This window comes from Schistocerca gregaria, chromosome 10, assembly GCF_023897955.1.
Source record: "Schistocerca gregaria isolate iqSchGreg1 chromosome 10, iqSchGreg1.2, whole genome shotgun sequence".
Classification (NCBI taxonomy): domain Eukaryota; kingdom Metazoa; phylum Arthropoda; class Insecta; order Orthoptera; family Acrididae; genus Schistocerca; species Schistocerca gregaria.
This window is the reverse complement of record NC_064929.1, coordinates 82,025,645-82,050,945: the sequence shown is the minus strand read 5'-3', so window position 1 is coordinate 82,050,945 and position 25,301 is coordinate 82,025,645. Positions and strand designations below refer to the sequence as shown.

The following is a 25,301-nucleotide window of genomic DNA, read 5'->3' as shown; positions in this document are numbered from 1 at the left end:
GGAATATCGTTTTACAAGACGATATTTTAAGTGCTTCAACATTTCACTCTAGTTACGTATAATGTTGTTTATTTTACATGTTTTCTGAATCATAAGAATGTTCAAAAAACATTAATTTGTCATTAATAGAGTAAATACCAAATTTAATTAACAAACACGAAGAAAAACAAGAATTTCTAACCTCAGCAAAATAAAAATCAGTTAGACAACAATTTTAAAAAGAAAATTTGTAACACTTCTTTTCAATAAAAGAGCATTCGTTCTGAAATGTTCAGAAAATTGTAACCTTGCAGCTCCTTAAACACTTGTTGTCGGAAGTGTAACTGACCAGCGAGTATATGATTTTATCCTTCGTTCTGGGAGCAGTTAGTGCCCAAGGGCAATTTCGTTTCTGTGAAACAATACCCTTTCGGTATATTGTATGGTATGGATATTATCAGTATTAAAAAAAAACAGTTGCAGCTGATCTGTCATAGGAGGCACGTACTTCAGGTGCGGTGAGCAAGTGGTGACTCCGAACACGTGGAGGGCTAGGGGATTATGTCCTTGAATCCTCAGCAGATAGACCATGGCCGCATGTACCGCGCCACACCACTTTTTTTATGATAATTTAAACATACATCAGTAACCGCTGTACCTAACACTCAGTTATCAAAAACTTCATAAATTAATTAAGCTTGACAGTGTGAGACCTCCTTTCCAAAGAGGCACGCCACAACTAATTTGAATTACGCCAGTGAAATAATGAGCTAACTTTTTGCAAGCTCGGAAATAAGGAGAGACCAAATCTAAGCGAGTTTACTCCTCATCAGCTACATAAGTTTCGTGCCTTCTCGAAAATTGACAACTGGAGGATTATCTCAGCCCTTGACTTGAATGCCTCCACTGGCCCGGTAAGATGCCTTCTGAGTTTAGACGAGTAGCGTTCGTCATAGCAAATCGGAGAAAGAAAATGTTAATATAGGATTAGTTAAATGCGGGAGTGTCTATGGAAAGGTCTCAGAAATAATCTTGCTTATAAACGCTAACAATGCCTACATAGTTCTTGGGACAGAAAGCTGGCTGGAACCAAAGGTTAATTATTAGCAATGAAATTCTGAAGTCCCAGTGGAATGTCGTTGCAAAGATAGGTTGAACGCTGGTGGTGGAGGCGTGTCTATAGCTATAAAAAATAAGATAGTATGTAGCCAGATAAACCTATGTCACTGACGTCGATCTCTTGTAGAATTTTGGAACGTACTATGACATTTATGGACACTGGAAAACGCCTCTGTAGGAGCCAGGAATGCGCCCAGGTAGATGTTACTGATCCTCACCGCCGGCTACTAAACAAAACACGAGCGTACGGAATATCAGACCAACTGTATGACCAGATTGGAGAATTTCTAGCCAACAGAATCCAACGTGTCATTCTGAACGGACGTAAAAGCAACATCGGGGATCGGTGATGCCCCCGGGAAGTGTTAAAGGACCATTACTTTTCACACTATGTAGTAGATAGCGTCAGAAGTTCTACGAAGATTTTAGCGGATGATGCTGTAGTAAACATAGAAGTCCGACTATAGGAAATTGTAGCAACATGCAGGAAGATTTGCACAGGATCGACGCTTGGTGTGCCGAGTGGCAGTTGACCCTCAACATAAGAAAACTTAACATATGGCTCATACATAAAGAAATCGTTACCATCGCCAGGATTCGAACCGGGTTACCTCCGTGTATAGCACCACTGCATTCCTGTAGTCATCGCTGACTGACACTTGAGGTTGCGAGAAGAGCAGTCTAGAGGACGTCACTTGTCATCGTGTGTAATGTGAAGAACACATGAGATGGTGTTAGTGTGTGCAGGTGCTTTCGTGGTTAGAGTGCAGTCTCTTTACTGCACCTAAGAAAGCACTAGATTTGGAAGGTAATGAACACGCATTGTGTACTGCATACAGTAGAGGAATTGGTAAAATTGCTTACTCTTGGAGGCATATTGATTTTTTTTTAATTTGATTTAGGCAGGGAAGCTAAAACAGCTTTGGTCTAAGCCACCAGTGCCCGCATCGAAACAGTTTATTTTGCGGTATCGCCCCCTGTATATCTAGTAAAGCCAACCAGTGCCCTTAAATAGTGCAAGGTGTCCCTTCACCAGTTTTTTGTTAGACGCAATTTCTTCGGGTCTAGTTGTCCCGAAAATTGTCTCTTGCTCTCCAATGCTGTGCATTCGAAGATTAGATGTGATGCAGTTCCTTCACTCTCATCACAGATCCGACAGTTTGGGGTCTTCTTTCGTTATATCCATTATATGTAAGTTTTTTTTATTTTTTATTCTCATGGCGAGTCATCAGTCCAACCATGAGTTTAAACTCTTTCCTGTTCAAGCCAAGTATTACAGAGCTTCTTTTAAAACACGGCATAGGCATCAGTACCTTCCCATGTTTTTGTTTATAGACCTGGTCGAGTATTCTACGTGCTGTTTTCTAAGCCAGTTCTGTAGTTGTAGTTTGGTAGCCTTGGTGATCGTCGGGACAGGTTCCGGTCCAATGAATGAAATCTTTGCCCCCCTCCTGGCCAATCTGTCGACTTGGTCATTGCCACCCATCCCTGAGTGGCCACGGACACACACTAGGTTTACCATTTCGCTTCCCCCTAGCTCCGCCAGAGCCAATGTCTTCTGATACACAGGCCTCACGGCTGAACTATGACGTCATCAGCGCTAGGCTAACAGCCTGTGCGCTAGAGCCGATGAACGTGTTATTTCTATCGTGAAACCATAACAAATTCACTGATCGTTAAATTTGCTCTTTACAGAGAAATTGTGCCGCCCTTGTATGATATCGCGCGCAATGTGGCACACTGATTATAACACAGGGTGATCTCCTTCTGTTGCGTTTAAAATCGTATGCAAAATCTTACTTGTTAAGAAAAACTTCGCTGCAGAAACCTAGATCCATTAGTCAGTAAATGACACTAACGGAGATACTTTGTAACAGTTAACAGACAGGGTGACGAAATTATTGTAGAGATCATAAGTTTATTACTGGGACAAAAATGTAATTCACTGCGGCATGAGTGGCTCATCAATGATCGCATAGATATTGGCGATATTGTCACAGTGAAAAGTTTAATTACAAACGCTCATTTAACTAATGCAAAAGCGTGAAATAAGACTCATTTGTGGTGTATCTGTAATGGCTCTTGTGGACTCCCATTAGATTCAATTGCCCACATAAAAATTTATTTTGTTATTTTCACTCTCATCAAAATGTTTTGCCATATCTTTCAAATAATCAGTAACGAATAGCAAGTGATCTTTTCCAGTGCTACCATTGTTTTTCCTAGTAAAGTTCTCCAAGTTATCAATAGTGTTAATTAACTCATATAAATGGTTTATAGTTAAAGGGAACTTTCTTGTACCAAGTTTTGAGATGACACTTTTACCTTCATATAAAGACATACTCATGTCAGTAGTCATCACAACAGAACACAAAAGCGTAGGAATATCTTTGACGTCTATTAGAACAAAAGTTGTGGAGCTTTCTGACTTTATCAGATGTCAGTCATTAGGCAGCTTGATACCCACTAAAAACTTAACAAAACCATTAAAGTCCACATAATGTCTTTCCTGTTCATACTGGGCATGAGTTGCTACACCCGCTGCAATAGCTATTTCTAAGTCTCTATTTCCTAGACGCTTTTCGTCTCTCATCTCCACTTTCCCTCGAACACGAAGCTGACGGAAGTTACTTCGGACAGTTAGGCAGAATGGATGGTATGGCTCCTGTTTAAAGGCGAGGTTTTGGAAGTGGCACAGAATATTTCTTCCCTGTGGAACTGTCGAAATATTCACCATGTTTGAGAATGACGTCTTCAGTGAAGTGGAGCTCGCAGACCTTGAAATAATGGGAAAATCTTTTATCAGCTACATGTAATAATCCCGAGGGGGACTAATGCTAACACATGGGATTAGTGCCAGTTACCTTCAGATCAAATCGATTATTGTTCACTCGGTATTTCAGGTTAAAAGGCTAAAGCTATTCTTGCATAAGTAAATCAGTTTTCCAGTGACTCAGTAATGTATGTAATGTAGTTGACCTTCTAGACAACGACATGAAATGAATCGATTTCACGTTGTTAATGAACATCTAAAGAGCGTGCTACTTAAATATGTGATTGGTTGCGCCCGCTCTCTAAATTAAAGAACACACACCTTGAGGCAATCTAACTGAATTGTAAAGGACCTGAGCTTACCTTCGAATTCTGTGTAACCGGGAAATTTTCACGATGTATTGCAGATATCCATTTCTGCTGTAGTTCAGTGCTTTTAGGAAAATCAAACACCGCTACTCGTGGCCCATTTTCGTAATTTCCTCTGCAACGTGGAACACAACACTTATACACCATTTCGAACGATTAAATCAAATCTCAGAGTTAAACGGAGACGTAATTTCAACGAATCAACCACTATAGTTTGAAAGTAAACAGAACACAAGTTTTGTTTCCCGGGTAGGTTAGCCAACATAAACACAGAATTTCGAATTGCTTATAAAGGTAAATCCACACAAATTAAGCACAGCGTCTCACGGTGCAGATTTCTTATCGCATATTGCTTTGTAAACGGCGCTACTTTTTCTTGCAGTGCTTCATATACCCATTTTCAATTAAACGAACAATGTATTCTAACGATGCCTTTTGTTGCGTGGTTGTTATGGCTATTAGATCCAGTTTTGGCCAGCAGTAACACTAGTTGTAGCAGAATCTGTCTTTCCACCACTGGCCTAGTGGAAGTGACGTCACATGGCCTACTCGTCTTGGCTGGGAGGCCTGTATGTTAGAAGGTGTTGCCAGAGCCCTGTGACATTCTCCAACAGTCTTGAGATCTTGTTGCAGGAGCTGCCAATGATTTCAGGGTTGCCTGGCTGTCTGAATAGATGTTGATTCTACAGTCCTTGTCGCATCTACGCATATTCTCCTCCACACACGCCCTGTTTGCAGTAATTTCATCTTGGAATACCGAAGTCATTTTTCTAGTCTTGACTGAACCCCGTACACCCCGGCCTGAGTGCCTTCGTCTGATTTCGACCCATTAGTGAACCAGACAATGTCCCCTGTATAGTGTCGAACTGTTTTCCCACTGCTCCCTGCTTACAATTATTATATTGTAAAGCTTGTCGAAACAGTTGGGAGTTATTGTATAGTCAGTCGGCATTTCCCCAGCCATTCATGTATTTACCTCACTATTTTAGTGTGCGATTATGGTTATCCTACTGAGATCCAATTTTTACCGGTTTTCAGTCTGTATGCACCAGCTGCTACCTCCATCTTGACCCGAAGGTGTAGTGGCGGCATGTCCAACATAGCTTCTATCCCAGCAGTTGGAGTGCTGCTAATTCCGCCTGTTGTGGGGAGCCATATTGAGTCTCCATTTAAATTTGATAAGGATAGAATCTTAAGGAATGAACTACAATTGGTACCAATGTCGGGACTTGAACAAAGGTCTCCTGCTTACTAGGTAGATGTGTTGTCTACTAACAACTGGTGTTGCGACTAACACAGCTGCGCAGACATGTATTGGACAGTGCCCTCCCTAACACGAACCCCAATGCACGCCTCAGCCTATCTTGATTTTCCCCGTTCTCAGTCGGAGCCTGGAAAATACTGAAGATTTAAGAAGGAAAATCTAGATAGGCTGAGGCGTGAATTGAGTTCCCTGTTAAGGAGGGCGTTGGCCTAAGGTAATCCATGCAGCTGTGTTATCCACTACAGCACCCTTTCATTGCTACAAACACATTTTCCTAATAAGGAGGAGATGTAGGTCCAGGTTCCAGCCTTGGCACAAATTTTAATTTATTGTTTCAGCTTCTATCCTTAACGACGGAAAAGTAGAGAATAGTTCAGAGACGATGATTGTATCAACATTACAGTGCACCATCTGAGGCAATGGCTTGTGGATAACAACATCCCTGAAACGAGCTGACGTGCCCAGAGTCCAAACATGCTACAATGGAACACTTCTGGGATGCTTTAGAACCCCAGAATCCAACATCAGTACCGTCTGGTTTCTGCGCTCTTGAGGAAGAACGGGTTACCATTCCTCCAGGGACAGTCACACCTCACTGGACAGCGTCTCGAGCAGAATTCAAACTCTCATATACGCGAAGGGTGGAGGCACCCCATATTAATTACCACTTATCGGTCCCCAAATATACAAGTAGTATACGAGGGGGACGCAAAAGAAACCGGATTGTTGTCATAAAACATTTAATGATAAGCCTTTTTACAAAATTACTTCAGTCACCTTCAAAATGCTCTCCATTGCATGTGATGCACTTGACAAATCTCTCTTTCTCACTGTTGGAAGCATGTTTCAAACTCTTAAAGTTTGATATTGTCCAGTGACGTTTGCGAAGCTGTTTTTACCGCTTCGACATCGTCAAACGCTCCCCTTCAGGTTTTTTTTCATTCGTGGAAATAGTAAAAAGTCGCACGGGGCTAGGTCCGCCGAATACGGAGCGTGGGGAATGACAGACCACATCTGAGATGCCAATAGTGGGTCACTCGTAAGGCCGTCTGTGCTGGAGCGTTGTCGTGATGCAGAAACCAGTCACCTGATCGCGTTCCCTCCCCATATCCTCTCGCAGACGCCTTAAAACATCCAAGTAAAAGTGCTGGTTAACAGTCTGGCCAGGCGGTACGAATTCCCGATGCACAATTCCACGAACATCAAAAAAGACATCGTCTCCACATTTGACCTCACTTGCCTGGGAGTGTAGGGAGTCCTCTACTGGCTTGCCGCTTGCTTGGTTTCTGGGTCATACCAGTAACAGCGAATCTCATCCACTGTAATGACTTCGTTCAAGAAGTTTGGTTCAAGTGCAATCTCTGTTTTCAAGTCCTGACACACACTCGTGCGGATGGTTTTTTGCTCCTGTGTGAGAAGGCGCGGAACAAATTTAGCAGCAACACGTCTCATGTGCAAATCCTCACTCAAAATCCTCTGGCATGTGCTCCAACGGATTCCTGTCTCTGCTGAAATTTGGTCGATCTCCTTGATCTTTTGGCGGACCTTTTCAGTGTTCTCCTAATTTCGCGATGTTGAAGGGAGTGCAGAACGAGCTCGGTCTTCAACACACATCTCACCACGTTTAAAGCGGCCAAACCGCTACAAAACCTGTGTGCGGCTCATAACGTCCTCCTGGAAAGCTTCCTGAAGCGTTTGGTGTATCTCCGTTGCAGTTTTTTTTAAGCAGGAAACAAAATTTCCCACACACTTTGTTCTTTTAAAGTTGCCATAACGACTTCGCAGAGGTAACCCGTCAACAGTCAGAGAGAAACACAATACCACACTTGCACGTTCAGCTCTATACTGACGCCGTCTGCACAGCTGTTTCATGAAACCATCTAGCGTGAGAACCCTGCACTACGAGTGGCAGCGCCCTCGGAGTCCAGTTTCTTTTGGGTCCGCCCTCGTACATTATTCGCAAATGGGTAATGGGATGCTCGCTATGCGCTAGCCGAGGGGTCCGCGTAGCTGAGTGGATACACAGCGTCGCCGTGGAGCAGGTGAGACCGCGGCCGGCCGGGCAGGCGCGCCCGGAATGCCTGTGGGCCGTCCACGTGTTGCGCTCGCGGCACGTAGTCGCAACCCCCCCCTCCCCCCCCTCCCGGCTGCGGGAATTCGGCCGTCACGTGCCGGCGCAGGCATCGGCTGTGCTGTGCTCGCGAATAGCAATGCTGCCCCCCCGGCAGCGACAGATTCCCCGCGTGGCGGAGGCGCCGACGCGACGCTGCACTCTGCTCCCACTGCCGACATCTTGGCCCGCTGACGTACACTTACGGAACAACTCGGACTCGTCAGGGTTTCCCAGTCGCCCCAGTAGCATTGTTTAATGAGCTACGTATTCACTCTGTCAACTTCGCAAGTCCAGAGGGCATCTATGGCTGATAGCAGGGCTTCCCAACGTGTGGTTCGCGGACCGCTTAGGGGTCCGCCGGCTCTTTCTAGGGGGTTGTAGCGGGACTTTGAATTTCGTCGCGCTACACTCGTTCCCTCAGGCATAAATTATACCGTCGCAGCGGTATGAGCGGTCGACGGCAGAGACAATACTAACATTGTAACTCTTTTTTTTCTCTCTATCCGTTTTTTTGTCTCTCGAGAGCGGAAGCTTAATGCAGACGTGATCTGATTAAAATAAAAAACTTACTAATGTGTAGACATTGTGGAAGTTGTTATGAAATTCGGAGGATGGAGAGAAGCAACTAAAATAAATACCATTTAATATCAAGACGGTTTTGTATGCATTAGAAATTTTTGGACAATGAAACTTATTGCAAGATTTCGAAGCAGACTTTTCACGCAGAAATGAAGTAGATTTTTGAAGACGTGGACGCCGCATTAAAGATGACATTTAACCTGGTAAAGGATGAACTCTTATCTACGCCACTTCACCCTGTCAGTTACATTTTGTTAGTCTCTGTTCTTTTTCAATAATTTTTGAAGTGGAAATTGGTTTAACTTTTGCTCAAAAACACACCACAAGGACCACCCCAACACGAAGTCCGATAAATTTTCTGTAATACGAAGTCCGATTTGCATTTCATTCTTTCCCTCTTATTCACCATTCCTTCCCACCATTTTCAACCTTTTATTTTATTTTCTTCTCTTTTTCTTTTTATTAACCACTACAGGGTCCGCGGCCACCCTTCACTAAATCGTGTAAAATAATGAGTAAAATCATTTAATAAAAATGTGAAAACCAAAATCATCACTACTTTTTTTAGTGTGAAAAAATGTGTACTTTCACTTCAGGTCGTATTACCAAGCAGCCTTTGCGGTTCCTAAGTGAGAACGCATACACAGTTTAGTGCCGGAGAATGCGGCTTCTCTGAACGCCTGTTTGGCAACAATACAGGGGTCATAGTGGAACAAATAAACCCTCGGTCACAAATATTAAGTCAAAATTGACCTGGTTTCGACGCTACTATGAGCGTCGTCTTCAGAATTAGACTAACTGTTCTAAAACATATTAGGTATATAGTATATTAATAAAATTAAAGTTTGTACTGACTGGAAAAGGTGCAGACGAGCAACGTTGCGTGAAGTGACGGCAGAAGTCAATATGATATGTGAGTCGAGCGTGTCCTTTAGGACAGTGCGACGAAATTACGCATTAATGGGCTGTGACAGCAGACGACTGGTAAGAGTGCCTTTGCTAATAACGCGACATCCATCGCCTGCAGCACCTCATGGACTCGTGGCCACATCGATCGGTGCCTTCACGACTAGGATACTGTGGCCTGGTCAAATGAGTTCAAATTTCAGTTGGTAAGAGCTGATCCTAGGGGTTGACTGAAGCCGTGTACCCAAGTTGCTAAAAAGGCAACTTGGGGGGGGGGGGGGGGGGGTACCACGAGTACCTCTATCGGTTCTCCCTTCTATTCCAGTCTCGTATTGTTCGTGGATAGAACTGTCGGTAAGCCTCTGTGTGGGCTCTAATCTCTCTGATTTTATCCTCACGGTCTCTATACGTAGAAGGGAGCAATATACTGCTTGACTCCTCGATGAAGGTATGTTCTCGAAACTTCAACAAAAGCCCGTACCGAGCTATGAGCGTCTCTTCTGCAGTCTTCCGTAACGCTTTCGCGATTACTAAGTGATCCTGTAACGAAGCGCGCTGCTCTCCGTTGGATCTTCTCTCTCTCTTGTATCAACCCTATTTGGTACGGATCCCACACTGCTGAGCAGTTTTCAAGCAGTGGGCGAACAAGCGTACTGTAACCTACTTTCTTTGTTTTCCGATTGCATTTTCTTAGGATTCTTCCAATGAATCTGTCTGGCATCTGCTTTACCGACGATTAATTTTATATGATCATTCCATTTTAAATCACTCCTAATACGTACTCCCAGATAATTTATGGAATTAACTGCTTCCAGCTGCTGACCTGCTATATTGTAGCTAAATGATAAGGGATCTATCATTCTATGTATTCGCAGCACATTACACTGGTCTACATTGAGATTCAATTGCCATCCCCTGCACCATGCGTCAATTCGCTTCAGATCCTCCTGCATTTCAGTACAATGTTCCATTGTTACAACCTCCCGATATTCCACAGCATCATCCGCAAAAAGCCTCAGTGAACTTCCGATGTCATCCACAAGGTCATTTATGTATATTGTCCTACGACACTCCCCTGCGGCACACCTGAAATTACTCTTAATTAGGAAGACTTCTCGCCATTGAGAATGACATGAACTCGTTTTCTGCAATGCACAACGAGTATTTTCTGCACTAATGTGAACGTTGAACTCTTCCCGGTGTTACGTGATTCTACCCGTCCAGTCCATATGGTTAACTCCGATTAATCAGTGTTTTAGTTCACTGTTAGATTGACGCCTATAATCGGAATCGGAGTCTCACTGCTAGACTTGCGGCTGTAAATGTGGTGGAGAGTTTGGAGTTTATATGGAATGGGATCTTTTTTTTATTCGGTATCGACTTGTTACCGGAACCGATGGGCGAAAAGGTGTTCCGCCACAAATAAAACATAGGCACAGAGAGAGGAGCGGGCGCTAATTGAAGGCTCAGAAAACACGTAGGCCTAATCCTGTACTTTCAAAAAGGCCAGTTGTGAAGAACCGGGCGAGGCGGCAGCGAAGTGGTGAAAATAGCGCGTTTGTGAAGCGGTGACCCGAGCGGCGGCCGCGACCTCGCGGTTCAGCGGACTGACCTTTCACGTGACCCTCCGGCCGCCGCTGCCGCTCGATCTGAGGACAACAGGTGCGCGCGCGGGTCGCCGGGTCACCGAGGCTCGTGGGGACGCCGCGCCTGGAGGGGAGGCCCGACGAAATGTGCTGCTGTGCGGACAATAGCCACGGTTCTGCCTGCTCCGAAGGGTTGGGTCCCTTGTCTCCCGCCGGCCGGAGTGGCCGAGCGGTTCTTCGCGCTACAGGCTGGAACCGCGAGACCGCTACGGTCGCAGCTTCGAATCCTGCCTCGGGCATGGGTGTGTGTGATGTCCTTAGGTTAGTTAGGTTTGAGTAGTTCTAAGTTCTAGGGGACTAATGACCTCAGAAGTTAAGTCGCATAGTGCTCAGAGCCATTTGATCCATTCTGAACCTTGTCTCTTCTCCCCCCCCCCCCCCCCTCCTCCTCCTCCTCCTCCTCCTCCTCCTCATCATCATCATCATCATCATCGCTGTCGCCCAGTAAGCCTTTCCGCTGGTTTACTCATTTCTAGAGAGACTTTAGTTGCAGAAACTATTAAAAGCATCGCGCACTGAAATCCGCGCCGAATTCCGAGCCTCAGTAAAACTTTGCGCCAATCTTGGAGATTTTGCGTTCGTCTAAATTATACGTGCCTTTTTCGGCGCTTCTGCAGCAGCTTTCTGTCGTGGTTTGTGTACCATGGGGGATCAGTTCCGTCTCTTATTAATTTATTTGGTATGAATCTCTCGAGTGCAATTGATACTATTACTTAAGCCACGTATGGTCTTCACTTACATAGTTTGGAAGGATTAGAGAATGTCTCTCAGAAAGACGTCAACCGAATTTTTAGCTGCTTTTCCAAACAGATACATTTCGCGTTTAGTTTTGGTGAATTGCTTTGTTATGGAATTGAGTTTCGCTGCGACTGCGTTCACTAATCCCTGTATCCGTCGTGATGCTCAGGATTGTTTGTGGCTTAGAGGTCGTGTGTGTTTTCGTAACCATTTACAATTTGAATGGCATCGTAAACTACTTATTCAAAATAATTTTAAAACAAGGATTTAGAACAATTACGGGAGTTGTTTTCTACCTACAGTTGGGTCTGAAAAAGTATTTTTGGCAACATACGGAAGGTAGATTGAAGGCACTGCCAACTACAATTGTATGAGTAGCGTACCTATTTGTGATGACTCAAGTCGTCTTTGAACTGTTCAGCAACTGTTTCATCTGAGACTGGGGTCGGTAAAAGGAGGCAGTTATTAATTTATTCCGGTTTCCGAATATAACCTCATCCCATACGAAGTCACTGGAACTATCTGCTTCGATGTCGCTTGCGAGGTGAAACACACATTACATTGTTTTTGCTTAAGCTGTGCTTCTTGTTTCTGTTGTAGTGCACATCATCACGGTTACGACGACGTTTCCCTCCAAAACCTAGAATGCTTTGTCTGCGACCCTGTAAATACCAGAGCTAAACAATGTAGAACAACAACGTACGTTGCATTCCGTATTACATCATTTCCTTATATCTAATATTTCAAAATTGTACATAGACTTTAGATGACATGTCAGTCATAGATGTTCTTATCTCTATTTAGTGAACGTATTTTCAGTCATGTTTGAAACGTTGTCCCGCTACACTTATTAACTAATGTTTCGCCGCAAGGGATATCGGATTTTAGAGAGTAAATTAATATCGAGTATGTCGTTCTTCTTTTCAAACATTCACATTCCCATTTCTTCTTTCCTTATTGTTTTTTAGGCATGCAGTTGTAATTAAAGTAGGCACAAATGCAGTGATCAAAAAGAAATGATTAGCGTACATTCGCATTCTCTTTACATCGTTCCTTTTTTGTTGCTCCCCTGCCGATGGACAGTTTCTATCGCAATCAGTAAGCGTGAAAAGAAGCTACCGTACAAACAGAGGGATCTATATTTATACTCGGCAGAACTAATTGCATACTGACATAATCGTCGGTATTGCTTTCGTTTCCCAAGAGTCATAAATATTTCGATATCGGAAAAGAAGATCTGTGTTTCGCCAAGGCGTCGTAGGAGGAGGTCCCTTACGTACTGGTTGTATCGAGTAAGATGTGGAGACGGCGGTTTGAAAGCGGACAGAAGTAGTACGAGGAAGGGCGTCCCTTAACCTGGCGAAGGGGCAAGTGTGGCAAATGTCCGGCATTCGAGGAAATCTGCTGGTGTGCGGGTCGAAGGAGGCGTGAGCTCAGGAAGGAATGAGACAGGTATGTAGGCAGTACAGGCTGGAAGTGGACCCACCGTTCTAGGTGGATGACCAGAAATTTAAACTCAAGTAGCATGAGATACGAGAGGACCAAAATCATTGAGGCTATGTTACCATCGTGGCGCCAATTTTGGAAGCCGCAGCTCTTAATTTTCAGCTGGGTAAGGAGGTCATGTGATGTATGAGACAGAGAGAATTACACGAGAAAACGGTAGTGACATAGCTGCGAGCATCATCCGACACTTTTTACAGAACAAGCAAATCATAGTAATAACGTGTAAATATTTCAGGGTGTGCTCGGCATGTTGTCCAGCACACTGTAACATTGTTGTTATCGGCTTCAGCCATTTCACATGGACTACAACGGAAATATGCACCGGAATGCGAGTACAAGCATCAACAGTCCTCTCCCTGAGGTATGCAAGGTTTCTGATTTTCACCGCCGCATACACAATTACCTACACATGTGCAGCCGCTGGTTTATGAAGACGGGAAATTTCCATCTTCCCTTTCATCACGGTAGTGTCACATACCATTACGGACTAGACACCAGAGCGTACCTGGGTGTCCAGTTACCCTGAAGATGGGTAGGTCGTACAATTCCTGTGGCGTGGCTGCCACGTTCCCCAATTTTAAGTCCATTATATTTTCGTTTGTCGGGATATGTGTAGGCAGTTGAGTGTGGCGCGAAAATTGAAAACCTTGCACACACGAGCGAGCAGATTGTTGATGTTTGTGCTGGCTTTCCGGTACATGTGTTAGCCGAAGTATATGGGAAATTGGTAAAATGAATAATAACCACCTTACAAAGTGCTGGACAACGCACTGAACGAATCTACAGTCTGTGTCATCACCAGCATTTACTTGTTCTGTATATAATGGACGTAACTTGGAGAATGAATAAATATATGCTGAAAGTGGTCACCACCAATTTTATTTTTTGTCTAACACTAGCTGTTTGTTACGTTAAATGGAGCTGCAGGATCAAAATGTTGCTCTTTCGGATATCTCCAAAAGAACGGAACCACATGTATGACTAAGACGAGGGCGGTCAATGATTTTTTCGGTGCTCAGGCACACCACACTCGAGCTCTGACGTGAATCGACGAAACTCCTCGAATTATGACGCAATGGGTAGGAGCACTTGCAGTGGCCACTGCGTCCGGATGGCTGGGTGGTGAGAGCATCTGCCTGGTGAGCAGGAGACCCGTGATCGAATCCCGGGTGGCACAAATTTTCCTGATGACGATATCAGCGGCCACGAGTAGCTAAATGTCATTAATTCGTTTGTGTCTTGATAATTACGAGCTGCATCCACCTTCAGAAATGTAGCCCCTGAGGGTTTTACCCCTCTCCAATCTCGTGCTATATGATCCTCCTTCCGATGGGAAATCACTAAGTGAATCACAGATTGCTTCCCAAAGACCGCCATGATAGTAACATAGCTTCAGAGATGGCCACTCGTTTCCTGCTACTTGAGATATAATTTCTGTTCATCTGTTTGTAATTGCTTTAGAATGGTGGTTCCACAGCTGTAGATCACACAGTACGTTGAGCAAGTAGTAACGGAAACTAAGGAGAAATTTGGTAAGGGAATTAAAAAGAAGAAATAAAAACTTGGAGGTTTGCTGATGACATTGTAATTCTATCAGAACCGAAAAAGAACTTCAAATACCAGTTGACCGAAATGGACAGTGTCTTGAAAAGAGATTGTAACATGAACATCAACAAAGTCGAACGAGAATAATGGACTGCATCCGAATTGCCTCAAGTGAAGTTGAAGGAATTGAGATCGGGAACTGATCCACTAAAAATAGCCCACGAGTGTCGATATTTGGGCAACAGATTAACTGCTGCTGGCAAAAGTAAAAATACAAAATTGATACTGGCAGTAGGACGAAAATATCAGCTTCAAAAGAGAAATCTACATCTACACGTCGCAAACCACTGTGAAGTGCATCGAAGATGGTAAGTCCCACTGTACCAATTATTGGGGTTTTTCCCGTTCCATTCACGCATGAAGCGCGGAAATAATGATTGTTTCAATCCCTTCATGCGTACTGTAATGAACCTAAACTTGTCCTTATGATCGCTTCGGGAGCGATATGTAGGGGTCGTGGTATATTCCTAGAAATATGTTAACATCGAATACAAATTTCCGTGCTGGACAGTCCTCCCGGATTGTACTTGATCGGAACGTAGCTTTGTACAGAAGTGAAACATACAGCCGATAAACTGATGAATACATGCTTTTGAGATGTGGAACTACAAAATAATCCTAAACGTCAGATGAGTGATAAGTAGCTGATGAAGACTACCGAACTGAACAGAAATGACTTATATAACATAACTCGGCTAAAAGAGGGTATGGGTTAACAGGACAAGTCCAGAGACATCAAGGAATTGTCAGTTTGCTAATGCAGAGGATTGTAGGTGACCAAAAATTTTAGAGGAGGATCGAGAAATGTCTACCATTAGCACCTACGCCCCAGTGGAGCTAAGGATACTTTTCTCTGCGACTGTTAGAGAATGTTTAAAGCTCCACCTGTCCCCTGCAGCTTTATGGAATAGCAGCAAAACCTGGTTCTACAAAGGCTAACTCAAATTAAAAAGCCTCTCTTTAGGAATTGTGTGTTTGCATTGCTTTAAGTTGTCTTGGTTTTCAGGGAAGAGGGGTCTCTGTTTCCCATGACACGTTTCAAAACCGCTCACCCATTTCTCAATTGATATTTCAAAGCAATATATCCAGAATTAAGAAATTAACAAGATATCGAAAGTGGAGATATCATTGCACACTCGAAAATCATTGGCTCCGATAAAACACTCATTTGCCATCTACACCCGTCTGCGTGCATTACACACCGATAATGACTAGGTCGTATGTGCTTAAGAAGTGTCAGGCTGGTTATAAAATAAGAAATACGAAATTAATGCTCTCGTTTGCTGAGCTTACTGCAATCCTTTTCGCCAGTAAATAATAATAATAATAATAATAATAATAATAATAATAATAGGCCTCCGGTATGTTCTGCCAGTCGTAAAGTGCGACGAAAAGAACAAACCACTAATAGGGCTAACCCCCTTTTAGTGTGATTAGTTGGTTCAGGACAGAACTAAAGAAGCCTCGGACAAGCGCTGTCACGGTCTGGGACGACGCTTGAACCCTATGCCCGCCCGCAATGGTAACTACACTGCTAGCCAACTGGAAAATTATTTAAATCCAAATAGAGGTGTTTTGAAGGATATGCTTCCTGCAACCACCTTAGAAGTAAAACAAACACAGAGGATGAGATGGTCAGATGAAGTTAATCGACACCTCATGTTCTGTTATTACCAAGCAACAAACCTAGCAACCAACACAACTGGATACAGATCGCAAGTATACACAACATTTATTACCAGATAACCAGAATTAAAATTTTTAACAGAACGACGACTACTTGATCAGATTCGTGTAATAATAAAAAATAACAGGATACCCCAGTCAGAATTAGAAAACATCAAACAAGTACAACAAATACTGGAACAAAATAATGTGCAATCAGAAGAAGAAGAAGAAAATACAGTAATGGACTCAAACATCCCAGAGCAAACAAACAAAGAACAACACACATCAATTAAATAATCAGAGGAAAACGAAATTCTAAGACAGCCACCAGAACAAGCACAAATAGAACACGAAGTGACACACATGTTAGATATAGAAGAAAAGTTTCAGCTGACATATATAGAATACAAAGACACAAATACAGACATTAGACCATTCTTGCATAGACCGCCAAATAACCCAAAAGTCGAAACAGCAATAAAAACTATCAACACAATCATACACAACAAAATAAATGAAAACACAACTATGGAAGAGATACAACTACTGGTTTATATAGGAGCACTCACTACACTAAATATACACACTAGACAGAGATCAGAACCAACCAACACACAGAAGAAACCCCCGAAACCAGTATGGAAACACAGGCTACAGATCAGAATAGAAAAACTGAGAAAAGACATCGGACAGCTAACACAATTTATAAGAAATGAAATAGACAAAAAGCGAAAAAGGTGGGGTAAAATCTCACAACAGGAAGCGATAGAGCAACTAGATGAAAAGAAGCAGAATTTACAAGCATTGGCCAAACGACTACAAAAAAAAGTGAAAATAGATGGAAACAAAACCAAACATTCAACACAAACCAAAAGAAATTTTACCTGACAATAGATAACACACACATTAAAATAGACAATCCACCAAACATAACAGACATGGAACACTTCTGGAGTAACATATGGTCAAACCCGATACAACATAACAGGCATGCACGGTGGATAGAAGCAGAAACAGACACATACAACATGATACCACAAATACCTGATGATATAATTTTGCAACATGAAGTCACCAAAGCAATTAATTCTACTCACAGTTGGAAAGCCCCTGGAAAAGTTAAAACAGCAAATTTCTGGCTAAAGAAGTTCACCTCAACACATTCACATCTAACTAAATTATTTAACAGTTACATTGCAGACCCGTACACATTTCCTGATATACTTACACATGGAATAACTTCCATGAAACCTAAAAATTAAGCAGACACAGCAAACCCAGCTAAATACCGCCCCATAACATGCCTACCAACAATATACAAAATATTAACTTCAGTCATTACACAGAAATTAATGACACATACAACACTGAACAAAATTATAAATGAAGAACAAAAAGGCTGTTGCAAAGGAGCACGAGGATGTGAAGAGCAACTGATAATAGATGCAGAGGTGACATATCAAGCTAAAACTAAACAAAGGTCGCTACACTACGCATACATTGATTACCAAAAAGCTTTTCATAGTGTACCCCACTCATGATTACTACAAATATTGGAAATGTACAAAGTAGATCCTAAACTGATACAGTTCCTAAACATGGTAGTGAAAAATTGGAAAACCACACTTAATATCCAAACAAATTCAAATAATATCACATCACAGCCAATACAGATTAAGTGTAGAATATACCAAGGAGACTCATTAAGTCCTTTCTGGTTCTGCCTTGCTCTGAACCCACTATCCAACATGCTAAATAATACAAATTATGGATACAATATTACTGGAACATATCCACACAAAATCACACATTTGCAATACATGGATTATGTAAAACTACTGGCAGCAACAAATCAACAACTCAACCAATTACTAAAGATAACAGAAGTATTCAGCAATGATATAAATATGGCTTTTGGAACAGACAAATGTAAGAAAAATAGCATAGTCAAGGGAAAACACACTAAACAAGATGATTACATATTGGATAACAACAGCGACTGCATAGAAGCGATCGAAAAAACAGATGCCTATAAATATGTAGAATACAGACAAAAAATAAGAATAGATAATACAAATATTAAAGAAGACCTAAAAGAAAAATATAGACAAAGACTAACAAAAATACTGAAAACAGAATTGACAGCAAGAAACAAGACAAAAGCTATAAATATTTATGCTATACCAATATTGACTTACTCATTTGGAGTAGTGAAATGGAGTAACACAGACTTAGAAGCACTCAATACACTTACACGATCACAATGCCACAAATATAGAATACATCACATACATTCAGCAACAGAAAGATTCACATTAAGCAGAAAGGAAGGAGGAAGGGGATTTATCGACATAAAAAACATACATTATGAACAGGTAGAAAATTTAAGAAAATTCTTTATAGAACGAGCAGAAACTAGCAAAATACACAAAGCAATCACTCACATAAATACATTGGCTACACCACAGCAATTTCATAACCACTTCTACAACCCTTCAGATCACATAACATCAACAGATACGAAGAAAGTAAATTGGAAAAAGAAAACACTACATGGCAAGCACTTGTATCATCTAACACAGCCACACATTGATCAAGACGCATCCAACACATGGCTAAGAAAAGGCAATACATACAGTGAGACAGGAGGATTCATGATTGCAATACAGGATCAAACAATAAACACCAGATATTACGGCAAGCATATTATTAAAGATCCCAATACCACAACAGTTAAATGCAGACTTTGCAAACAACAAATAGAAACAGTAGATAACATCACAAGCGGATGTACAATACGAGCAAATACAGAATACCCCAGAGGACATGACAATGTAACAAAAATAATACATCAACAGCTTGCCTTACAACATAAACTTATAAAACAACACGTTACCACATACAAGTATGCACCACAAAATGTACTGGAGAATGATAAATACAAATTACACTCTAACAGGACCATAACAAACCTGACATCATACTCACCAATAAAAAGAAGAAATTAACACAACTAATCGAGATATCCATACCCAATACAACAAATATACAAAAGAAAACTAGAGAAAAAATTGAAAAATACATCCAACTGGCCGAGGAAGTCAAGGATATGTGGCATCAGGATAAAGTTGACATTATACCAATTATACTATCAACTACAGGAGTCATACCACACAATATCCACCAGTACATCAATGCAATACAACTACAACCAAACTTAAATATACAACTACAGAAATCCTTCATTATTGATACATGTTCAGTTACCCGAAAGTTCCTAAATGCAATATAACATATACCGTAGAGTTAAAAGGAAGTCACGCTTGATCAAGGTCCGCATCACTTTCTGCTTTTGACCAGACATAACGTCTGAGATAAGAAAGAAGCAATAATAATAATAATAATAATATAATAATAATAATAATAATAATAATAATAATAATAATAATAATAATAATAATAATAATAATAATAACTTATGGACATCGCAGAAAGAAAATTCTTCGTTGTGTTTCCACAGATCCAATACATTACTGAGTCTGTGCCACCAACAGAACAACCTAACATCGTGCTAGCATGGAGACCTGGCGCAAACAGAAAGCGCAGAAAATTTTCAATGCGAAAATTGTAGAAATCTGCTTGTAGGTGCATCTGAACGGTTTTTTTATATAGGAGGGGAGGCGTCAGTAACATCAGGACAGCAGTTGGAAGTCTCTGGACATCGCTGCGTTGATTAAATCGTAAATTTACTTATTCACATTTCAGTCTACAAAATCATAACGGAGAAGACCAACATCGAAACCTCGTCTTCTTAGCTTCATGAATTCAAGATCACACCATTCACTCGTGCTGTTGTACACTCCTGGAAATGGAAAATAAGAACACATTGACACCGGTGTGTCAGACCCACCATACTTGCTCCGGACACTGCGAGAGGGCTGTACAAGCAATGATCACACGCACGGCACAGCGGACACACCAGGAACCGCGGTGTTGGCCGTCGAATGGCGCTAGCTGCGCAGCATTTGTGCACCGCCGCCGTCAGTGTCAGCCAGTTTGCCGTGGCATTCGGAGCTCCATCGCAGTCTTTAACACTGGTAGCATGCCGCGACAGCGTGGACGTGAACCGTATGTGCAGTTGACGGACTTTGAGCGAGGGCGTATAGTGGGCATGCGGGAGGCCGGGTGGACGTACCGCCGAATTGCTCAACACGTGGGGCGTGAGGTCTCCACAGCACATCGATGTTGTCGCCAGTGGTCGGCGGAAGGTGCACGTGCCCGTCGACCTGGGACCGGACCGCAGCGACGCACGGATGCACGCCAAGACCGTAGGATCCTACGCAGTGCCGTAGGGGACCGCACCGCCACTTCCCAGCAAATTAGGGACACTGTTGCTCCTGGGGTATCGGCGAGGACCATTCGCAACAGTCTCCATCAAGCTGGGCTACGGTCCCGCACACCGTTAGGCCGTCTTCCGCTCACGCCCCAACATCGTGCAGCCCGCCTCCAGTGGTGTCGCGACAGGCGTGAATGGAGGGACGAATGGAGACGTGTCGTCTTCAGCGATGAGAGTCGCTTCTGCCTTGGTGCCAATGATGGTCGTATGCGTGTTTGGCGCCGTGCAGGTGAGCGCCACAATCAGGACTGCATACGACCGAGGCACACAGGGCCAACACCCGGCATCATGGTGTGGGGAGCGATCTCCTACACTGGCCGTACACCTCTGGTGATCGTCGAGGGGGCACTGAATAGTGCACGGTACATCCAAACCGTCATCGAACCCATCGTTCTACCATTCCTAGACCGGCAAGGGAACTTGCTGTTCCAACAGGACAATGCACGTCCGCATGTATCCCGTGCCACCCAACGTGCTCTAGAAGGTGTAAGTCAACTACCCTGGCCAGCAAGATCTCCGGATCTGTCCCCCATTGAGCATGTTTGGGACTGGACGAAGCGTCGTCTCACGCGGTCTGCACGTCCAGCACGAACGCTGGTACAAATGAGGCGCCAGGTGGAAATGGCATGGCAAGCCGTTCCACAGGACTACATCCAGCATCTCTACGATCGTCTCCATGGGAGAATAGCAGCCTGCATTGCTGCGAAAGTTGGATATACACTGTACTAGTGCCGACATTGTGCATGCTCTGTTGCCTGTGTCTATGTGCCTGTGGTTCTGTCAGTGTGATCATGTGATGTATCTGACCGCAGGAATGTGTCAATAAAGTTTCCCCTTCCTGGGACAATAAATTCACGGTGTTCTTATTTCAATTTCCAGGAGAGTATTTACAGACTTACTGTAGGTAGTAAAGACACACAGAAACAGAGTATAACAATTGCCATTGGCATAACCAAACTTCACTGCTGCACAAACTATGTCATTTGCAACACACAACCTGTGCATGCATTCTCAGATCAACACGTGTGGTACTGTCTCGTTTATATTTTCGACTTCTTTCAGACATTTACGACTACCGTAGCTCACAGTAAATCGCAAATACTCCACAGGATATAAACGCACCACAGTGGGATGAACTAAGGTCTGATAAATTATTTCACTCAATATTATGTTTCACTTTCTTCATAGCGAAATCACTTAGAATGCACCTTTTTCAATACGATAACAATTCAGCAACGTATTGAGAATGTACCATGAAACCAGACTGCAGCATGCAAAGTACACAAAAACATCGACCCGTGTGGATATACACGTTCTTTAGCTGTAGGAGTAAAGACATCTTAATCTTAATCAAAGGATATACTCGAAATTATGTGTATCTGCTCAAGTAAAATGGTATTACTAGTATAATAAAAGGTAAATCAAAAGGACTGCTAGTAGACCGTAGCAACCAGTAATTTTCAAAACATGTCACTGTGAATTATGCCTGTGAGCTCTAACTCCGATGCACAGTAATCTGTGCAACAGCAAATGGAGGGGTATTCGCTAACACCACAGCTAAATATGCGTGAAGTTTGATAGTAGACCACCCGACAAATCATCGTAATGTACACACACATTGGCTATAGCCTGTTTCTTTATGGTGATTGGAAATGACTGAAGGTTTATAAGCACGGCAGAGTACTGCAGTGCTGTCCTCGTGGCGCTGCAGTTAGTAATCTGTGCAACAGCAAATTGGGGGATTCGCTAACACCACAGCTAAATATGCGTGGAGTTTGATAGTAGACCCCCCGACAAATCATCGTAATGTACACACACATTGGCTATAGCCTGTTTCTTTATGGTGATTAGATATAACTGAAGATTTATAAGCACAGCAGAGTACTGCAGTGCTGTCCTCGTGGCGCTGCAGTTAGTAATCTGTGCAACAGCAAATGGGGGGATTCGCTAACACCACAGCTAAATATGCGTGGAGTTTGATAGTAGACCCCCCGACAAATCATCGTAATGTACACGCACATTGGCTGTAGCCTGTTTCTTTATGGTGATTGGAACTGACTGAAGGTTTATAAGCACGGCAGAGTACTGCAGTGCTGTCCTCGTGGCGCTGCAGTTAGTAATCTGTGCAACAGCAAATTGGGGGATTCGCTAACACCACAGCTAAATATGCGTGGAGTTTGATAGTAGACCCCCCGACAAATCATCGTAATGTACACACACATTGGCTATATCCTGTTTCTTTATGGTGATTAGATATAACTGAGGTTTATAAGCACAGCAGAGTACTGCAGTGCTGTCCTCGTGGCGCTGCAGTTAGTAATCTGTGCAACAGCAAATGGGGGGATTCGCTAACACCACAGCTAAATATGCGTGGAGTTTGATAGTAGACCCCCCCGACAAATCATCGTAATGTACACACACATTGGCTATAGCCTGTTTCTTTATGGTGATTGGAAATGACTGAAGGTTTATAAGCACGGCAGAGTACTGCAGTGCTGTCCTCGTGGCGCTGCAGTTAGTAATCTGTGCAACAGCAAATGGGGGGATTCGCTAACACCACAGCTAAATATGCGTGGAGTTTGATAGTAGACCCCCCGACAAATCATCGTAATGTACACGCACATTGGCTGTAGCCTGTTTCTCTATGGTGATTGGAACTGACTGAAGGTTTATAAGCACGGCAGAGTACTGCAGTGCTGTCCTCGTGGCGCTGCAGTTAGTAATCTGTGCAACAGCAAATGGGGGGATTCGCTAACACCACAGCTAAATATGCGTGGAGTTTGATAGTAGACCCCCCGACAAATCATCGTAATGTACACACACATTGGCTATAGCCTGTTTCTTTATGGTGATTGGATATGACTGAAGGTTTATAAGCACAGCAGAGTACTGCAGTGCTGTCCTCGTGGTGCTGCAGTTAGTAATCTGTGAAACAGCAAATGGGAGGATTCGCTAACACCGCAGCTAACTATGCGTGGAGTTTGATAGTAGACGCCCCGACAAATCATCGTAATGTACACGCACATTGGCTATAGCCTGTTTCTTTATGGTGATTGGAACTGACTGAGGTTTATAAGCACAGCAGAGTACTGCAGTGCTGTCCTCGTGGCGCTGCAGTTAGTAATCTGTGCAACAGCAAATGGGGGGATTCGCTAACACCACAGCTAAATATGCGTGGAGTTTGATAGTAGACGCCCCGACAAATCATCGTAATGTACACGCACATTGGCTATAGCCTGTTTCTTTATGGTGATTGGAACTGACTGAGGTTTATAAGCACAGCAGAGTACTGCAGTGCTGTCCTCGTGGCGCTGCAGTTAGTAATCTGTGCAACAGCAAATGGGGGGATTCGCTAACACCACAGCTTAATATGCGTGGAGTTTGATAGTAGACCACCCGACAAATCATTGTAATGTACACACACATTGGCTATAGCCTGTTTCTTTATGGTGATTAGATATAACTGAGGTTTATAAGCACAGCAGAGTACTGCAGTGCTGTCCTCGTGGCGCTGCAGTTAGTAATCTGTGCAACAGCAAATGGGGGGGATTCGCTAACACCACAGCTAAATATGCGTGGAGTTTGATAGTAGACCCCCCGACAAATCATCGTAATGTACACACACATTGGCTATAGCCTGTTTCTTTATGGTGATTAGATATAACTGAAGATTTATAAGCACAGCAGAGTACTGCAGTGCTGTCCTCCTGGTGCTGCAGTTAGTAATCTGTGCAACAGCAAATGGGAGGATTCGCTAACACCGCAGCTAAATATGCGTGGAGTTTGATAGTAGACCACCCGACAAATCATCGTAATGTACACACACATTGGCTATAGCCTGTTTCTTTATGGTGATTGGAAATGACTGAAGGTTTATAAGCACGGCAGAGTACTGCAGTGCTGTCCTCGTGGCGCTGCAGTTAGTAATCTGTGCAACAGCAAATGGGGGGATTCGCTAACACCACAGCTAAATATGCGTGGAGTTTGATAGTAGACCCCCCGACAAATCATCGTAATGTACACGCACATTGGCTGTAGCCTGTTTCTTTATGGTGATTGGAACTGACTGAAGGTTTATAAGCACGGCAGAGTACTGCAGTGCTGTCCTCGTGGCGCTGCAGTTAGTAATCTGTGCAACAGCAAATGGGGGGATTCGCTAACACCACAGCTAAATATGCGTGGAGTTTGATAGTAGACCCCCCGACAAATCATCGTAATGTACACACACATTGGCTATAGCCTGTTTCTTTATGTTGATTGGATATGACTGAAGGTTTATAAGCACAGCAGAGTACTGCAGTGCTGTCCTCGTGGTGCTGCAGTTAGTAATCTGTGCAACAGCAAATGGGGGGGATTCGCTAACACCACAGCTAAATATGCGTGGAGTTTGGTAGTAGACGCCCCGACAAATCATCGTAATGTACACGCACATTGGCTATAGCCTGTTTCTTTATGGTGATTGGAACTGACTGAGGTTTATAAGCACAGCAGAGTACTGCAGTGCTGTCCTCGTGGCGCTGCAGTTAGTAATCTGTGCAACAGCAGATGGGGGGATTCGCTAACACCACTGATAAATGTGTGTGCTGTCTGATAATAGCTTTCCCATGGAATTTTATTTTTGTTTTGGTAGTACTGTTATTG

At 43.1% G+C, this 25,301-nt stretch overlaps 1 protein-coding gene across 26 annotated transcripts in view; it reads left to right on the top strand.

Moving 5' to 3' along the window:
- Positions 1–25,301, top strand: part of LOC126293318 (poly(rC)-binding protein 3) — a 559,120-nt gene that overhangs the window by 135,933 nt on the left and 397,886 nt on the right. The window lies entirely within an intron of this gene.